Source organism: Lissotriton helveticus, chromosome 3_2, assembly GCF_964261635.1.
Source record: "Lissotriton helveticus chromosome 3_2, aLisHel1.1, whole genome shotgun sequence".
Taxonomy (NCBI): domain Eukaryota; kingdom Metazoa; phylum Chordata; class Amphibia; order Caudata; family Salamandridae; genus Lissotriton; species Lissotriton helveticus.
The window spans coordinates 472,844,271-472,859,223 of record NC_136062.1 but is presented as its reverse complement, the minus strand read 5'-3'; positions in this window follow the sequence as shown (position 1 = coordinate 472,859,223).

Below are 14,953 nucleotides of genomic sequence, written 5' to 3'. Positions count from 1 at the left end.
GTATCTGTCTACGCACCCACCCACCAGCCTGACTCCATGTCTGTGCTTGTATCTGTCTACGCACCCACCCACCAGCCTGACTCCATGTCTGCGCTTGTATCGGTCTATGCACCCACCCACCAGCCTGACTCCATATCTGTGCTTGTATCTGTCTGTGCACCCAACCACCAGCCTGACTCCATGTCTGTGCTTGCATCTGTCTGTGCACCCACCCACCAGCCTGACTCCATGTCTGTGCTTGTATCTGTCTGTGAACCCACCCACCAGCCTGACTCCATGTCTGTGCTTGCATCTGTCTGTGAACCCACCCACCAGCCTGACTCCATGTCTGTGCTTGTATCTGTCTACGCACCCACCCACCAGCCTGACTCCATGTCTGTGCTTGTATCTGTCTACGCACCCACCCACCAGCCTGACTCCATGTGTGTGCTTGCATCTGTCTGCGCACCCACCCACCAGCCTGACTCCATGTCTGTGCTTGTATCTGTCTGTGCACCCACCCACCAGCCTGACTCCATGTCTGTGCTTGTATCTGTCTGTGCACCCACCCACCAGCCTGACTCCATGTCTGTGCTTGTATCTGTCTGTGCACCCACCCACCAGCCTGACTCCATGTCTGTACTTGTATCTGTCAGTGTGTCCATCCACCAGCCTGATTCCATGTCTGTGCTTGTATCTGTCTACGCACCCACCCACCAGCCTGACTCCATGTCTGTACTTGTATCTGTCTGTGCACCCACCCACCAGCTTGACTTCATGTCTGTGCTTGTATCTGTCTGTACACCCACCCACCAGCCTGACTCCATGTCTGTGCTTGTATATGTCTGTGCACCCACCCACCAGCCTAACTCCATGTCTGTGCTTATATCTGTCTATGCACCCACCAGCCTGACTCCATGTCTGTACTTGTATCTGTCTGTGCACCCACCCACCAGCCTGACTCCATGTCTGTGCTTATATCTGTCTATGCACCCACCAGCCTGACTCCATGTCTGTGCTTGTATATGTCTGTGCACCCACCCACCAGCCTAACTCTATGTCTGTGCTTGTATCTGTCTGTGCACCCACCCACCAGCCTGACTCCATGTCTGTGCTTATATCTGTCTATGCACCCACCAGCCTGACTCCATGTCTGTGCTTGTATCTGTCTACGCACCCACCCACCAGCCTGACTCCATGTCTGTGCTTGTATCTGTCTACGCACCCACCCACCAGCCTGACTCCATGTCTGTGCTTGTATCTGTCTACGCACCCACCCACCAGCCTGACTCCATGTGTGTGCTTGCATCTGTCTGTGCACCCACCCACCAGCCTGACTCCATATCTGTGCTTGTATCTGTCTGTGCACCCAACCACCAGCCTGACTCCATGTCTGTGCTTGCATCTGTCTGTGCACCCAACCACCAGCCTGACTCCATGCCTGTGCTTGTATCTGTCTGTGCACCCACCCACCAGCCTGACTCCATGCCTGTGCTTGTATCTGTCTGTGCACCCAACCACCAGCCTGACTCCATGTCTGTGCTTTCATCTGTCTGTGCACCCAACCACCAGCCTGACTCCATGTCTGTGCTTGCATCTGTCCGTGCACCCACCCACCAGCCTGACTCCATGTCTGTGCTTGTATCTTTCTACGCACCCACCCACCAGCCTGACTCCATGTCTGTGCTTGCATCTGTCCGTGCACCCACCCACCAGCCTGACTCCATGTCTGTGCTTGTATCTGTCTGTGCACCCACCCACCAGCCCGACTCCCTGTCTGTGCTTGTATCTGTCTGTGCACCCACCCACCAGCCTGACTCCATGTCTGTGCTTGTATCTGTCTACGCACCCACCCACCAGCCTGACTCCATGTGTGTGCTTGCATCTGTCTGTGCACCCACCCACCAGCCTGACTCCATGTCTGTGCTTGCATCTGTCTGTGCACCCACCCACCAGCCTGACTCCATGTCTGTACTTGTATCTTTCTACGCACCCACCCACCAGCCTGACTCCATGTCTGTGCTTGTATCTGTCTACGCACCCACCCACCAGCCTGACTCCATGTCTGTGCTTGTATCTGTCTAAGCACCCACCCACCAGCCTGACTCCATGTCTGTGCTTGTATCTGTCTGTGCACCCAACCACCAGCCTGACTCCATGTCTGTGCTTGCATCTGTCTGTGCACCCACCCACCAGCCTGACTCCATGCCTGTGCTTGTATCTGTCTGTGCACCCAACCACCAGCCTGACTCCATGCCTGTGCTTGCATCTGTCTGTGCACCCAACCACCAGCCTGACTCCATGTCTGTGCTTGAATCTGTCTGTGCACCCAATCACCAGCCTGACTCCATGTCTGTGCGTGTATCTGTCTGTACACTGACCCACCAGCCTGACTCCATGCCTGTGCTTGTATCTGTCTGTGCACCCACCCACCAGCCTGACTCCATGTCTGTGCTTGTATCTGTCTGTGCACCCAACCACCAGCCTGACTCCATGTCTGTGCTTGCATCTGTCTGTGCACCCAACCACCAGCCTGACTCTACGTCTGTGCTTGTATCTGTCTATGCACCCACCCACCAGCCTGACTCCATGTCTGTGCTTCTATCTGTCTACGCACCCACCCACCAGCCTGACTCCATGTGTGTGCTTGCATCTGTCTGTGCACCCACCCACCAGCCTGACTCCATGTCTGTGCTTGTATCTTTCTACGCACCCACCCACCAGCCTGACTCCATGTCTGTGCTTGTATCTTTCTACGCACCCACCCACCAGCCTGACTCCATGTCTGTGCTTGTATCTTTCTACGCACCCACCCACCAGCCTGACTCCATGTCTGTGCTTGTATCTGTCTATGCGCCCAGCCACCAGCCTGACTCCATATCTGTGCTTGTATCTGTCTGTGCACCCACCCACCAGCCTGACTCCATATCTGTGCTTGCATCTGTCTGTGCACCCACCCACCAGCCTGACTCCATGTCTGTGCTTGCATCTGTCTGTGCACCCACCCCCCAGCCTGACTCCATGTCTGTGCTTGTATCTTTCAGTGTGTCCGTCCACCAGCCTGACCCAGTGTCTGCGCTTGTATCTGTCTGTGCACCCACCCCCCAGCCTGACTCCATGTCTGTGCTTGTATCTGTCTATGCGCCCAGCCACCAGCCTGACTCCATGTCTGTGCTTGTATCTGTCTATGCGCCCACCCACCAGCCTGACCCCATGCCTGTGCTTGTATCTGTCTATGCGCCCAGCCACCAGCCTGACTCCATGTCTGTGCTTGTATCTGTCTATGCGCCCAGCCACCAGCCTGACTCCATATCTGTGCTTGCATCTGTCTGTGCACCCACCCACCAGCCTGACTCCATGTCTGTGCTTGCATCTGTCTGTGCACCCACCCACCAGCCTGACTCCATGCCTGTGCTTGTATCTGTCTATGCACCCACTCACCAGCCTGACTTCATGTCTGTGCTTGTATCTGTCTATGCGCCCAGCCACCAGCCTGACTCCATATCTGTGCTTGCATCTGTCTGTGCACCCACCCACCAGCCTGACTCCATGTCTGTGCTTGCATCTGTCTGTGCACCCACCCACCAGCCTGACTCCATGCCTGTGCTTGTATCTGTCTATGCACCCACCCACCAGCCTGACTCCATGTCTGTGCTTGTATCTGTCTATGCGCCCAGCCACCAGCCTGACTCCATATCTGTGCTTGCATCTGTCTGTGCACCCACCCACCAGCCTGATTCCATGTCTGTGCTTGCATCTGTCTGTGCACCCACCCACCAGCCTGACTCCAGGCCTGTGCTTGTATCTGTCTATGCACCCACCCACCAGCCTGACTCCATGTCTGTGCTTGTATCTGTCTATGCGCCCAGCCCTCAGCCTGACTCCATATCTGTGCTTGCATCTGTCTGTGCACCCACCCACCAGCCTGACTCCATGTCTGTGCTTGCATCTGTCTATGCGCCCACCCACCAGCCTGACTCCATGTCTGTGCTTGTATCTGTCTATGCGCCCAGCCACCAGCCTGACTCCATATCCGTGCTTGCATCTGTCTGTGCACCCACCCACCAGCCTGACTCCATGTCTGTGCTTGCATCTGTCTGTGCACCCACCCACCAGCCTGACTCCATGCCTGTGCTTGTATCTGTCTATGCACCCACCCACCAGCCTGACTCCATGTCTGTGCTTGTATCTGTCTATGCGCCCAGCCACCAGCCTGACTCCATATCTGTGCTTGCATCTGTCTGTGCACCCACCCACCAGCCTGACTCCATGTCTGTGCTTGCATCTGTCTGTGCACCCACCCACCAGCCTGACTCCATGCCTGTGCTTGTATCTGTCTATGCACCCACCCACCAGCCTGACCCAGTGTCTGCGCTTGTATCTGTCCAGATACTCACCCACCAGCTTGACTCCATGTCTGTACTTGTATCTGTCTGTACACCCACCCACCAGCTTGACTTCATGTCTGTTCTTGTATCTGTCTACGTGCTCACCCACCAGCCTGACCCAGTGTCTGCGCTTGTATCTGTCAGTGTGTCCATCCACCAGCCTGATTCCATGTCTGTGCTTGTATCTGTCTTTGCACCCACCCACCAGCCTGACTCCATGTCTGTGCTTCTTTCTGTCTACGTGCTCACCCACCTACCAGCCTGACTCCATGTCTGTGCGTGTATCCGTCTGTACACCCACCCACCAGCTTGACTTCATGTCTGTGCTTGTATCTGTCTACGTGCTCACCCACCAGCCTGACCCAGTGTCTGCGCTTGTATCTGTCTAAGCACCCACCCACCAGCCTGACTCCATGTCTGTGCTTGTATATGTCTAGATGCTCACCCACCAGCCTGACCCAGAGTCTGCACTTCTGTCTATGTCTCTGTCTGTCCGCCAGCCTGACTACCTGCCTTTCTGCCTCTATGGTCATGTATGTGTCGACCGACCCTCCCACCAGCCTGACTCAGTGTCTGTGCTCGACCTGCCAATCTGCCAGTCTGAGCATGTGCCTGTCTATGTGCCAACCGAGCAGCCCGACTCAATACCTGTGCATGTGCCTGTCTATGTGCCTGTCCACCAGTCTGACTCCATGTTTGTGCAAGTGTGTGCCTAGGTTCCCACTAACCAGGCTGACTCTATGTCTGTACTTGCATCTGCCTATGTGTTAGCCCAACAGCCTGACTGCACATCTGTGCATGCATCGGTTTATGCAGCCACTCACCAGCCTTAATCTGTGTGTGTGCATATGTCTGTCTACTTGTCCACTAACCGGCCTGACTCCATGTCTGTACATGTATCTGTCTACGTACCCACCCACTCTATGTCTTCCTACATGCATGCCTGTCTCCCTGATTGCTTTTCTACCTTCCTGCCTCTTGTCTTGTTGGTCTGTCTAAATGCTTAAATGTCCAACACTCTGCTTCCACCCTGTGTTCGCCCATACACATGGATCTTTCTATCTGTAACTGGCCTAGCTTCCACCCTGCCCACCTGTCTGTCTGCATGTGGGTCCCTTTCTGTATCACTAAGTATACCTGTCTGTCTTGTTGCTACTCTGTATATGTGTTTCTTATGGTAAAATAATGTTTTGTATATTACACTGAATGTCAGAACCACAAGTATTACCTAAAAATCACCAGCGGTTCGGGATCCGCTGGAGTCTCTTCTGGAGCTTGGCGGTGGTTCCGGCGTAGAGGGCGTTGCCGTAGTCCAGTCGGCTAGTGACGAGGGCCTGGGTGACAGTCTTCCTGGTCTCGGCTTTGGATTTCAACAGCCGACGACGATGTATTTATTTTTCCCTCATCATCGTCTGTCGAAATCCCTCCAACCCGAATCCACCACTCTTACCTGCACAGGCCGCGGCTAAAATCAAATCACTGACAAAATATCGAATGACAAAATATCGTATTCCCAAAATATCCGGACATAAATATCGATGTCAAAAATATCGACATTGTATCTTCATAATGGTAAGTACTAAAATATCGAGAAAAAAATGTATAGTTGTTAAAAATATTGAAGTAAAAAATACTGTTTTTTTTAAATGTATACAAATAATGTAAAATAAATTAAATAATACATATAACTTAAAAAAATATTTAGAATTATTAGAAAATGTTAAGAATTATAAGTAATGAATGTAATGTAAAAATAAATGAAACATACATATATAAAATGTTATATATATATTTACTTAATGATAATTAAGAAATAATTATTTTAATAAATTATAAAATGTTAGAAATATATTACAAATTATAAATACACATATATATATACATACACTTGTAACATAAATATATATACATATATATTATGAATTAAATTATTAAAATATTTATTGATTTCCAAAACTACATTTTAGACTACATTAAGTGCAACAGCAGGAAAAGTGTTAGATAGCAGAGGTGAATAAATTACTATTCCCACTCTAATAAGTGCAACAGTAGGGAAAGTGTTGGATAGCGTGGGGTAAAAATTACTATTCCCACTCCAGTGAGTGCATCAGTAGGGAAAGTGTTGGATAGCGTGGGGTAAAAATTACTATTCCCACTACAGCAAGTGCAACAGCAGGGAAATTGTTGGATATCGGAGGGAAATAATTTACTATTTACTATTCCTACTCCAGAGAGTGCAACAGTAGGGAAAGTGTTGGATAGGGGAGTGATAAAACCAAAGATTACATCTATTGAACCTAAATACCCAAACAAAATAAAAACAAAACAATTACCAAAAATATTTATCAAATAATAAATGAATATTAATGATCAAATAATGATTAATCTATTTAAACTAACTTAGTTTCCACCCTCTACCCCCATAAACACAAAAACACACATCTAAAATATTTACACAATTCCCATGACTAATTTTACATAAACAAATTAATAACAATAAACAACAAATCATAAATTATTTAAAAAAAATCTTAACAACATTTACAACTATAAACCCCACTATTAGCATTTTTAATACTTAATTAATTATTCATCATTCAATGGATTCAATTTCCTCTGGTTTACCCTTACCTAGCACACAGAAACGCATTCTTCAACATAAATCAAGGTTGAAATGCAAAGTCCAGGGAGCTCCACTAGTGCAGCACTTTGAAACTTACCAGCATACTGAGAATGATATTACTTGGACAGTCTTATGTGTGCTAGGTAAGGGTAAACCAGAGGAAATTGAATCCAAATTAGACAGGTTAGAGGCCAGACTAATCGAAAAATACAGGACAGCAACCAATGGTTTAAATGACAGAGATGAAATTTGGGCACTGATATAGGGAACTCTGTTTGTTTTTTGGTACGTTTCTGTGCTGGATCAACTGTAACTGTGATACTGAGTACTGTGTGTAAAGGAGTTCGTGCGATTTGTTTTTATAATGTGAGGAGTGCAGACCCTTAGTAATCGGTTATGGCTTTCCCTAATTCACATTTCTAATACTCTTTTCCTTTTCTTTTATGGCGCTGTGTAATATATGTCTAATATTTTGTAGTATATTCATAAACGTTACCGAGATACACACGCTATAACTAGTGAATATAAACCTTGAGGTACTGGTCCTCTGTTGCAGTTTGTTTAGTCCGTGGCACTTTGAGGAGTAGTCTGTTGTTTGTGTCTGGGTCAGTGGGATTGTATTTCCGTACCACGTGACCAGCGTTCAGACGCCACAGATCTAATATGGCGTGCGACTGAACACCACAGCGATTGAGCGCTACTTTGCAGCTAAAGTAAGTAATTATCCAGAAGTACACAGCGAATTAGCGTGAGGAGTGAGAGTTAATGACCCTAGTTACAGACCTGTTCCTCAGCAACATAGATCTATGGGCTCCCTTGATGACTAGGGTCTTAAACACCGCCATTACCTGTGGTCTCCCCCCTTCATGGTCCAAGGCGATCATTGTACCAATTTTTAAGAAGGGCAATAGAGATGACCCGAAGTGTTATCGGCCCATTTCCCTGATTGACGTATCGGCCAAACTTTTGGGAAGGGCAATCCTGAATAGATTGACCGAATGGACAGAAGAGAATAACATCTTCTCGGATACTCAGTATGGGTTCAGGACAGGGAGGTCCACCAGTGACCAGTGCCTAAACCTGTATATGCTGACTGCCAAGTATACCCTGGCCAGCGACGAACCCATGTATATGGGATTCATGGACTTGGCAGCAGCATTCGACCACGTCAACAGAGGAAAACTGTGGGATATGATGTCAGGTATGGGGATTGAAAGTGGCCTAATCACCATATTGAGGGAACTGCACAGTGATACCACGGCCAAGGTTAGATTCAACAGGGAGGGAGGACTGTCTGACTCCTTTCCATGTAGGAGTGGAGTCAGACAAGGTTGTATACTTGCCCCTTTTCTGTTCTCTCTTTATATCAACAACCTGGAGCAGTTCCTTCTGGGTCTAAAGACAGACTGCCCAAGGGTTGGGCTGCGGCATATCCCCGTCCTGCTTTATGCAGATGATGCGGTTTTATTAGCAAGAACACCACGCAGCCTACAAACCCTGATAGAAGGGTTTGTGGAGTTCATGAGTAACCTAGACCTATCTGTTAACCTAGGGAAATCATATGTGCTTCTGGCCGGCAAAAAACCTTCCACCAAATTCGTTTACACAATTGGCTCACACTGCCTGGAGCAGGTTAAGACGTTCTCCTACCTCGGGGTAACTTTTGACGGTGCCCTGCAATTTACCCCTCTGGTGGTGGAACGTTGCACAAAAATGATTGCTTCCAATGGGGCAATAGCTGGATATGGTAGGAGGGTGGGCAGATGGAGTCCGGAACAGGTGATGAATTTGTACGGCTCCATAACATGCTCCAAAGTAATTTATGGGGCAGAAGTCTGGGGGTTTGTGAATACAGTCAGTATCCAACAAGAAGAAAATAGGTATTTGAAAGCAATCCTGAGGGTGCCACCCAGCACGGCTGGTTTCATAGCCCACAGGGAGCTAGGGAGGCCATATTTGGAAGATTTGGTAAAACTCAGACCAATAGTGGCCTGGTTAAAAATATGGATAAACCCAGATGCGCATTTAAGTAGAGAAATCCTATTGGACTGCCTAGGTAGGACCCATTCAATGCGCATCCCCTGGCTCAAATACGTGAAAAATACTTTGGAGGAGATAGGGCTGGGGAACCTTTTCACAAACCCTGCCACTATTTCAGCACAGCATAAGAAGCGGGTGGGGGAATTATTTTTGGGGCAAGTAACCCAACGTCGAGCGGATGCGGAAGGAGTGAAAAAGACTGTAAGGGCCCATGGTTTGGTAAAAAGTGTGGAGGGTATGGAGCCTTACTTATTCCTTCTGCATAATGCACAGGACAGATTTTTAATGTGCCGTCTCAGACTGAATCTGCTCCCCTTTATTCTGGCTATACCTGCAGGGTTTACCTCATCTATTGAGCAGAAGGGTCCCTGCGGCTGCGACAACCGGTCTCCGCAGGATACCCTTCACTTTGTCTTGCTTTGTCCCTATTTTTCCATGCCTAGGCGCAGATTCCTTGTAAATATTTTAAAAAAAGCGCGATTGGAACACGCCAGGGATGCCCTAGTATTTCTGTTAAAAGCCTCTGACCCATTAACTCTATGTAGCATTCTGAATTTTATTAAAGTTGCTATTCGTTTAAGACAAACAAGCGGAGATGAATGAAATATTGTGAATTTGTATTTATTGGGCCCTTATGTTGGCAAATCCTTTTATTATAACAATTATGTACAAGGATCTTAAATCAGTATTTAATAATGTTTTATTTGTTATTTGTGTATATAAATGTGCTTTTATGGTGTTTTTTATTCACCGAATAAAGATTCTTGACTTGACTTGACCCTAGTTACATTACCCTTTATTGCCATTTAGATACCCGTGATAAAAGAAAAAGCATTTAAGTTGCTCCGGTGAATCCTACTCCAGTTCGGTCCACTTCTACTAGGTAGGAAACCCGTTTTTTAAGCATAGACAACACGTTTACATGGTTGGGTGTTGGTGTACCTTGCTGGAGGATGAACACTTATGAATGTTATTACATTCTCGACAGAGAGAGCGGCCAACTGAATACCCCTAGAGGCTTATTGGACTTTACAAATTATTTTGACAATAGGAGCCAAAATTCTTGTTCGGTAAGCGGTAACTGAATATGATTGGTATTTTAAACCAATACTTTCTAATGGAGAGATTAATACCTATATGTTGCGTTTCCTGGTGTTTACAGCTACTTATCAGTACATCTGGTAAAGTTCTTCGGTTTTTGACAAATCGGTTGGAGTACACAAACTACGGTAATAGAGCTTCCTGTCTAAAGACATATACAGTTTGTATCATATACAATAAATGAAGGTGGAGGTTTCTTCTGGACACATTGGTATTTTTCTTTATCACTTTCTTTGATAAAACATTTAGTGAAATGTGCGATATAGCTAGTGCTAACGAGTTGGCATGCTGTTTGGCCTCAGTGTTCTCACATCAGGGTGTCGCGTCTAAGTTGATTTCTTTTCTTGGGTTAGTGTCTGACCACTCCAAGTAAAACATATGTATAAAATGTAAAAAATGTAAAATATGTAAATATGTATATATCCCTAGTCTCTGAGCCTGTTCAATGATCTAAGTGTGTGTACTTATATATGATTTCTTAATTTTGTAGACGGATTATCATTAGCCCATGTCCTGATGAGGCCCGTAGTCAATGGGCTGAAACGCGTCGACACCCACGAGAAGACACCAGTTTAAAAAATCTTACGTTGTGAAAATATATATTTAAAAAGAGTACAATAAGAAGACAGGTTGAAACAATATAGACCTTCCTTGCTCTTTTGATTTCTGGTTAGATCTTGTTTTACAGGAATGCTTAGCTGTACATGTATATAGCATCCTCTTTTCAAAAAATGTTGGGCTAAAATACTTGAAAAAGATATTTAAAAAGTTAATATATGTGTATATATATGTTTTAGAAGTGATGTGTGTATATATATGTTTGGTTTGTCATTGTATCTAAATATTGGTTTGTAAATCAACAAACCTTTGTGGTAAAAGTTTCTAATTGACGCAAAAATAAAATGCCAGTTAGAAACGTGTATTATGTTCTGGATTGGGTATGGAGGTGTATAAATGAGTTAGAATTTGTTTCGTGAATATGATTCGTTTCATTTAGGAGGAGATAATTTATATTGCTCTTTCAAAAATAGATTGTTTTAATTAGACCTAAGGCATCGCTTTTTTTGAATAATATGCTACTTACCCAGATGCCATTGGCTTAACGGGTTCCCCCTTGTTTGTGATAGTAAAGCCAGCACAAGGTCTTCCATAAAAAGTCCAAAAAGAGCCCAGCCCTCTAAAACCACCAAAAGGAGCATCATAAACATTTAAAAAACAATGTATTCTCATGAGTGAATAAAACGTTTATGTAGTATGCTTTAAAATCATCCGTAGTATTCTTTGCTGACAGCCAAACACTTCCTGACTGAAGCGTGAAATATACGTTTGCTATTTCCTGAAGCTTCTGTTTGTTTTCTACAAGTTTTATTTGAATATTAAAATAACATAAATGTTTTTATTCAAAATTGTTTTTTACTGATCGTTCATCTGTAAACAGCTTAGCAGGCAGTGCTACTGTAGCTCTCCAGTCTCCGTACTGTTGCACCCTCTGAAGTTGGAATAGTAATTTTGACCCCTCCGCTATCCAACGCTTTCCCTACTGTTGCACCCTCTGGAGTTGGAATAGTAATTTTAACCCTTACGCTATCCAAACCTTTGCCTACTGTTGCACCCTCTGGAGTTGGAATAGTAATTTTAAACCCTACACTATCCAACACTTTCCCTACTGTTGCACCCTGTGGAGCTGGAATAGTAATTTTAATTTCAAAATAGGCAGCGCCCTACAATGCAAATGTATCAGGCATACAGGGCGAGCGAGACAGACAGGCACGTCTTCTCTGTAAATTGAGCAAAAGGTGAGTCGTATATGCCAAAGGAGCAGTATGATACCAAGGAGGCAAATGGTAGGCAGTTTAAGAGAACAAAACTGGAATAACAAAACCCAGAAGACCCCCCCTATCCCCAACCCCCCCCCTCCGCCCCCCTCCCCAACTAGTGTGCCGTGCGCAGGGAACAACCTCAAAAGTAATCAAATAGTGTATATTGCGATCATTCACAAGGTCCCAGGGTTTCACTTGTAGCCTCAGTAAGGCGCAGAATTCGAAGGTATTTGGGGCATGTTATTTCGTTAAATTCCTTGGGCAAAAGGGATATCAACGGAAGCCAAATCTTTTGAAATGCAGCAGGGGTGTGTGAGGGTGGCTTGGATGCGTTCCATCCCCAAGGTGAACCAGAGTTTATGTAGCCAACCCACCTGTGTGGGCCTGGTGGTCGATCCCCAAAGTGATAAGACGTGCTGTGTAGCTGCCTGTAAGGCAATGCCCATTGCGCGGCCCCGAAAAGATTTCAAGGGAAAGGTGCGTGCATTGGGCAGGCCTAGGATAGTATAGGCAGGGAATCTCGGGATTTCGGTGTCAAAGGTGGAGTCAATGTCGTCGAGGACCGTCTCCCAGTAGCTCCGGATCTCACAGCAGTCCCAAAGGAGATGAGTTAGTGTGCCACGTTCCCCACAACCCCTCCAGCACAGGTCACTGCGGGTCGGGTTCCCCCTATGAAGTTGGACCGGTGTGAGGTGCCAATACATTGCTAGCTTCATGGAATAGTAATTTTAACCCATACCCTATCCAACACTTTCCCTACTGTTGCACCCTCTGGAGTTGGAATAGGAATTTTTACCCCTACGCTATCCAACGCTTTCCCTACTGTTGCACCCTCTGGAGTTGGAATGGTAATTTTAACCCTTACGCTATCCAACACTTTCCCTATTGTTGCACCCTCTGGAGTTGGAATAGTAATTTTAAACCCTACACTATCCAACACTTTCCCTACTGTTGCACCCTGTGGAGCTGGAATAGTAATTTTAACCCCTACGCTATCCAACACTTTCCCCACTGTTGCACCCTCTGGAGTTGGAATAGTAATTTTTACCCCTACGCTATCCAACACTTTCCCTACTGTTGCACCCTGTGGAGTTGGAATAGTAATTTTTACCCCTAGGCTATCCAACACTTTCACTACTGTTGCACCCTCTGGAGTTGGAATAGTAATTTATACCCCTACACTATCCAATATTTATTGTTTTAGTTTAGGTAGTGTCTAATTTATTTAAAATTATTTTTTAAACTTTGTTAAATAAAGTTTTGATATTTTTATTTATATTAATATTGTATGCGTATGTATGTATTTATAATGTATAAAATGTTTTTTACAATTTATAAGTTATTAGAGTAATTAATTGTAAATATTATTAAGTAAGTATATATATTAGAGTATATATATATATGTTTTTTATTTCATATGTATTACTTATAATTTTAAATATATTTTTACAATGTTTATTTTAATTATATGTATTAGTTATTTAATGTTATATTATTTTTAAACATTCAAAAAACTATATTTTTTACAATGATATTTTTTACAGCAATATTTCTTTTCTGATATTTTTGCACTTACTTAATGTAGATAGGACTTCAATATTTTTTACGTCGATATTCCACCTCCGATAGTTTTGACGTCTATATTTTCGACATCGATATTCTGTCAGTGATTAGACAAAATATCGAATACACAAATATCATGGGACAGAATATCGTGTCAAAAATATCGAGGACAAGAATATCGTGAAGGGCATTTTTTATGTTTTACTATATATAACTCCACATATATGTACTTTGACGATATATAAATCTTCAAGGTACGTAGATCTGGAGTTAAGAATAGTACATTTATACCTATCTATTTGCACTTAACTACTCGATATTCTTGAAACCCATGGCTTTCCCCTTGCGACCCTTGGCAGTGATCCTGCGACCCCTGGCCCAAGAAATGCTGGGAACACAAGGTCATATAAACTCCTCTCAGCCTGCCACGAGCAGGGCTTGTGGCTGCCACTAACAACGGGGCAATGGAACCATGCCGGCTCGGTTCATATCCGGTGCTCCCGGCCTGTGCTGGTTCTGCAGAGCTCTGTGAGGGGTTCAAACAGAAAATAAAATAAACTGCAGCATTAATAATTCATTGCTGCTGCTGGGGCGGGTCAGCCATGTAAGAGTGGCTGTCCCTGGACACTGCAAGTGATGAGGGGGGGAAAGCAGAGACGAGAGAGGAGCAGGGAAAGTAGAAAGATCAGAAGCGGGGAAAAGACGCATGAGACGCACAGGTGAGGCGCAGAGAGGCAAAGACTTGTAAGATACAGCAAGAAACAGCTGAGAGACGCGAGGCAGATGCTGAAAAAAATAGATGGAAGAGACAGATGAGATAGGTGATGAAGAGAGACAGTCTCAAAAGAGACTGCAGAAAGCTAGATAGGGAAAGATATTTGTGGCAGACATTCCGACGAGAAAGACACAGTGATGTGAAGCAGTGGCAGATGAGAGACAGTTTGAGAAAGAGGCGATAAAGAGAGAGTTTCGAAAGAGACATCAGAGGAGGGGCGATAGGTGAGAGGCAGGTGAGAGTGAGGCTGAGAGGGATAGCAGGGTATAGGCGTGAGAGGTGATGAAGAGAGGCTGGTGCAAGAGAGGGCAGAAGGAGTGGGACAGTGAGAGAGAAGGATACACGTGTGACAGAGATGTAATAAAGAGACAAACGTATTTTCAATAAAAAATGACGGAAGTAAAAAAAAAAAAAGAAAGAAAGAGATGAGTAGTGGAGGAATGCACATCTGGATGGCAGGGGTCATAGCAGCAACCCCTGGCTTGCCCCTTGCGACCACTGCCACTGCTTTTGCAACCCCTGCCTTCAAACGTGGCAAAATCAATGTCAAGACCAGAGGGCGTCTCACCATGTTGTGCATTGGGCTCCGCCCTCCTGATTTCTGCCCCTTTGTATTATACGAATAATAAATAATCTATTATTCACTATTTGCGTCTTTTAAACG